This window comes from Lathamus discolor, chromosome Z, assembly GCF_037157495.1.
Source record: "Lathamus discolor isolate bLatDis1 chromosome Z, bLatDis1.hap1, whole genome shotgun sequence".
Taxonomy (NCBI): domain Eukaryota; kingdom Metazoa; phylum Chordata; class Aves; order Psittaciformes; family Psittacidae; genus Lathamus; species Lathamus discolor.
The window spans coordinates 81420642-81426590 of record NC_088909.1 but is presented as its reverse complement, the minus strand read 5'-3'; positions in this window follow the sequence as shown (position 1 = coordinate 81426590).

Genomic DNA, 5949 nt, shown 5'->3' with positions numbered 1-5949 from the left:
GACAGGAGGTACGGGCCCCGACGAGGGTCAAAAGCAGCCGCGGCTCCTCCTCGGCGGGGCACGGCGGGACGGGGGCAGAGACAGGGGCGGGGCGCTGTCCCCGTCTCCTCCCGCCGGGGTTGGGGTGTACCGGGCTCTGTGCGCGGGGCCCGGTGTGTCGGTGGCGGTCGCTTTTCGCCTTTCGGGCCCTGGGAGCCCTCGGCGGAGGTTGTCGGTGGACGGTGCCCACCCGGTAGCGGTGAGCCCTCCGTCGTGCGCACAGCCCCCGGGCGAGCAGCGGCCTGAGCCTGCGCCTGACCCCGGGTCGCCCCAGTTTGCGGGCAGCACACGAAGATGTAGGGGCCTTCTGTTTCACGGCAGTTTGTGAAAGCTTTCTGTATTAACACTAAAGCACCAGGGAAAGCGTGCACAGGTAACTATGGTGTCACTGGGGGCGCGGTAGGGAGCACCACAAGCACCATACCACAGGTGAAGGGTGGCGGAGCAGCGCTGACATGAAGTCACGGCGCCAGCGGTGTGCGAGCGTTGCTGTTCTTTCCACACATTGCATTTCGGCATTTGGTAGCTGTAGCAGTGCTCTGGCTGGAGCCGAGGTAGCCCAGGGTGAAGTGCAGGAACGCCTGCCTGGACGTGCCGGTGAACAGCAGCCTCCAGTGAAGTCTTGACGAGGAGAGAACCCGCGAGGGTGGGGTCCTGAGCTGTGGCACAGACCATCGCTCTTGCGGCACGCCCCTCGCTGCTCCCTGCTGGGGCGAGCTTCTTCCTGCTCCCGTGGTGCCTTTGAGCGATGGGACAGAGCGATTTGATGATCATTTTTCCTATCTTTACCACGCTGCTTTGCAATGTACCTGGCTACTCCTGCATATATCCTAAAAGGTGCTTGTTTCTTGTGCTCTGTAGCATAATCTGGAAACAAAGTATGTGTGACATGATCCAGAGAAATGACTGTTTCAGTATATCCAGTTTTACAGATGAACACGGAATGTTGCCTCTTCTTACCTCTGTTGCCACATGAAACCTTCCTAACAGGAGCGCAATACTCCTTGGCATGAAGAAGCCTGGAGGAGTGGTGTGTGAAAAAGTGATGACTATGCTGTCTGCACGGCTCAGGCGTTTTAGTAAATTTCCGTATCCTGGCTTAGCGAGGTTTCTCATTTGTTATACTGCACTCCCAGTGCAGGCAAGATGACTGCTTAAAGTTTAGGATTTACAACTGCACTCCCAGTGCAGACAAGATGACTGCTTACGTTTAGGATTTACAGCTCTGGATTATGCTACTACGCTTACTACAACTGCAAAAGAGTTTAATCCTCAATGGTCTTTTCCCTTTCATTCATTTGAATATTAAAACCCCCTCAGTTAAGGAAAAAAACTGACTACTGATTGTTTGTGACAGTCACACTCTACCAGTCAAAACCATTTTCAACATTCTGTCAATTCAAAATTCAAAAGTAATTTTATGCTCTAGATCAGAAAGATTTCTGATGTTTGGAATACTGACAGCACTTTTATCATCCATTCTGCTCACTGCATTTGGGAGGGTGCTGCGTGACATGGATTAAGCTGGAAGTATAGTATATACATGTTTTGACATGACTGGAACATCAGAGTTAAATACATCAACAAATACAGTGCCCCTTATTGCTCTCTTAGCGTGGAATGACTGATTTAAAGTAATTTGATCTAATTTCCAAACAAATGATTCAGCATAGATCAGTTTGATTTTACGTGAAGAAGGCTGATTCTGAACTTAGTATCTTGCAATCCACACTGCTTCATTTGCTTCACTTTGTCATCTAACTATGGACGGAAATCCCTTCCTCACTGAGCATGACATACTTGTAAACTAGGTTTTATGCAGAAAAAGTGAAAAACCAATTACCCATCTACAGGGACTATGGGCCTGCTTTGTTTTCTAACTTTGTAGCAAAACTGAGTTAAATGGTAGCAGGATAACATTCTTGCTTGACAAATAAATACAGATGGGAATGTTTTCTAGGTTAAGGTCACTATCAGCAATTTAGGGTAAGAGAATTAGAACACTGTCTTCAGGAAAGTATTTAGTTTTGATTAAAAATAAACAATGATGAAGCGTCCATCAAATGATTGGTAAATTGTTCCCATGGTTATCTTTCTCATTCAATGTGGCTTATGTGTGGTACTCATTTCTTAGCTTCAGTTTTCCGTCCATTGGATCCTCTTGCACCATTGACCGATAAATTGAAAATCCCTTTGTTACAAGATTTTTGGTCCAGTCCAAAAGTAAGCCATTTATTCTTCCTTTATATATTAAGTATTTCACCTTGCACAGACTGACAACTTGGGCCAAACCGTAATCAATCACTTGATTTCTACCTCTTCTCTGGCCCTTCTGATGCCTGCCAGCTGTCATTGCCTGCTATCCTATCTCCGCAAAATGCAAGCGCAGCGATTACCTCCTTCGTCAGCCTAACGAAGTTATGCAACCGAGTCACCTCCCTGGTTCTCCTTCTTTAATCACATCAAGATCAATCTATTTTTTTTTCCCTGAAGACCTCAAGTCTCTCCACACTTACCTACATTTCATACCTGGTTTGGTTTAGCATCATGTGTCAGCTGTTTTGGCAGTAATGTCAGCCTGTTTATGTCTTCCATAATAGTCTCTTAGTCCTTTCTTGTGCTAACATTTCTCCTACACATGATCCTCATGCAATTAATGTTCTGGCTTCCCATGTTACATCAGCAATCATTTAACACCACAAACCAACGATATAGTAATTTTGATTTAGTCATGTCGATAAATATTCTCTTAGTTGAGAAATGTAATCTGGCAATATTTTATCTTGCTTTACTATCTGTTTGTATAATGCTCTCAAAAAGCTTTGGAGTCTGTATGTGATAAGAGCTGGTAGTTCCAGGTGGAGGGACAAGCATGATCACCACCAAGGACTGTCGAATATAGGAGGCACAGTTTCAAAAGCTGTCTACCTTTTTGCCTGAGCACAGCTGACTGCTAGGAGACTTTGCCAGGCTCTGTGTGGTTTTGCAGTAGGCTGGCCTTTTACATTTGTGCAGTTATTTAATTATGAACTAAATTCCAGAGACTTGTTTCCCACATCTTATATATGCTGATGATGGCTTGACTTCGTGAACGAAGATTTGGAAAGGGCTTTACCCATGCTTGCTACAAGCGCGCTGATGACTAAAAAAGCCAGTGTGGGATAGGCAAATCCAGTTGCAAAAAGCACAGCAAAAGGTCTCCTTAGGTGGTATAAACAAGGCATGATTCTTTCTACGTTGTCTTTTCTCTTCGAGATTAATTCTGCTTGTGTTCTCAAAGGAGACAACAGCATTATGTGTGGTGTGTCTCCAAGTCGCTGGGTTAGAGGCCAAGGTGGACCACTGATAGTAGTCCATATGGCCAAGGCTAAGGTATTGTTTCAGGGAGTCCTCATATCTCCTCTTTGGGGCACTCCTCTTGCGGCAGCCGGTGGCAAGTTCACTGTAGAACACAGTCTTAGGAAGGCGGTGATCCTCCATCCTGGAGACATGCCCTGCCCAACGCAGCTGCGATTTCAGCGATATGGCCTCAATACTGGTGACACCTGCCTGTTCAAGGACAGTAACATTTGACTGCTAATATGTGCTACAATAATAATAAACAGCCAGTAGGTAGCTATATTGTATGTTCTTCAAAAGCAGCCCTGAGAAGCACTGAGAAATTGGTGAAGAAATTATCTGGTGATGAAATGGCTGAAATAACTTGAAACCCTTTACAGCAGCAGAGAACACAGTCACTAGTTTCAGTTTGGAGAATATTGAGAAAAAGGCATTTCAAAAAGCATGCATAGCCAGCCTCTGTTTAAAACATAGCCATTTTTGATATGCAAGCCAAGAGACAGCTAACTCCTAGATGGTTAAATAATTCTTTATGACTTGGTTGGATGGAATTTAAGCATAATCTCTTCTTAATCATGAATCACTGTTATTCTCTGAAGTACAGATGTTCCAGGCAGATTCCCATTTTTGTTCACACCAAATAATTCATGTAGCAGTATACTTACGAACACATTTTGTGCTTACTCAAGCACTTACAGCTGAGGTTAGCCTGTGGACTTAAGTTAGCTGACAAACTAAATCTGAACAGAAGTGACTCTTCTTGCCACCTGGAATAAACTGTTTTCTCCAGTGTATGAATGGAAACCTGAAAGCTCTCTTAAAGAGTATTCTAAAATGCTTAAATGCCAAACAGGAAATAATGTAAGTAGCATTCACAAAGTGTAGTTTACCTTTTTTATTCATTTTTTCTTATTAAAGAGAAATGAGAGAGGCTTAGAATTAATTTTGAAATGTAGAATTTGGAGAAAAATGATAGACGATTAGGGAGAAGTACTGTACAAAGCTGCAGGTGTAGCATAAAGGTTACATACTTTGACAGAAAATTGTGAAAATAATATTTTAGCTTCATCAGCTAAACAAAAGCTGCTATGGTGGTCACTCATTACAGTAGTTCTGGATAACCCAAACTAAATAATATGACTAAAGATTAAGTATGTATATTAGGAAGGACTGTAGGAAGTGAACATTCTGTGTATTATCAATTAGACCATTCTGTTTTTAAGCCACAGTCATGACAGGCCATGACATTATTCCTTTGCATATAATCTCCAATAATTTCAGTGAATGTAATAATAAAACCTAATCTGATGGGCTGACTGGTTGTTCCACACAGTACTGGAATAATGAAAAATTCTTCAAGAGTAACAAACTCAAAATAGTGAAGTCTTTCCAGGGATCTTTATGAGAATGAATACTGCTCTTGTCCCATATATTTTACCAGCCACAAGAAAAGCCTTTGAGGTCGTTAACATTTAGTGGCTTCTTCTCAAATGACTGCTGACATAATGTCTGATTCCCAAGTGCTAACACATCTCACGCATTTAAAATGAGTACAAAAAAATGGGTCTGAACTATTAATGGAAATCTTGTAATTTTGATTACATGGCATATCTTTACTTAGTAGTACGTAGGATTGGCAGTTACAAGCAATTATTTTCCCCTCATTCACCAGGGTATCCTTTATATCTCATTTTCTACACTGCAGTATTCTCAGAAGTTCTGTGCGACTGCGAAAACAGTCTTCAGAACCCTCTGTAGGCGTGTGGAAGGCTTATGAAGAATTGTCTTTTGCTTTCAATTGGCAGTCACAGGAAAATGACAGAAGGACAAAGTCATAAGCCACAGCAAGGAAAATTCAAATAAGATATTAGGGGAAGAAGCCACAATGAGATTGTGTCCTGGGTTCAGCAGTAGCAGTCAGTTTTTCTCCTTCTTAGTAGCTGGTGCAGTGCTGTGGTTTTGATTTTCGGCCTGGGGACAGCGCTGATAACACCGATGCTTTTAGTTGCTGCTAAGTAATGTTTAGTCTGACCAAGGACTTTCTGAGTCTCATGCTCTGCCAGGGAGGAGGGGAGGCCGGGAGGAAGCAGAGACAGGACACCTGACCCAGACTAGCCAAAGAAGTATTCCATACCTGGCATGTCATTGCCAGGATGTAAAACTGGGGGCAGTTACCCGGAAGGGTTATATCACTGCTCGGTCTGGCTGGGTATTGTTCAGCGGGTGGTGAGCGGTTGTATTCTCTTCCCTTGTTATTTCCCTTATCATTATTATCATTGGTGGTAGCAGTAGTGATTTGTGTTATACCTGAGTTACCGGACTGCTCTTATCTCAACTGGTGGGAGTTACATTCTTTTGATTCTCCTCCCCATCCCTTCGGGAGCTGGGGGGAAAGGGGAGGAGTGAGACAGAGACTGTGTGGCTCTGATTTACGGCTGGGCTTAAACCATGACAGAGTTGTACAACACTGGTATAGGTTGTCCAGAGAGTCTTCATCTCTGCTGTGATCAACAAAATCCAGTTAGATTGCTCTTTGTCTCCATCTGGTTTACTACTCTAACTATGTATGAA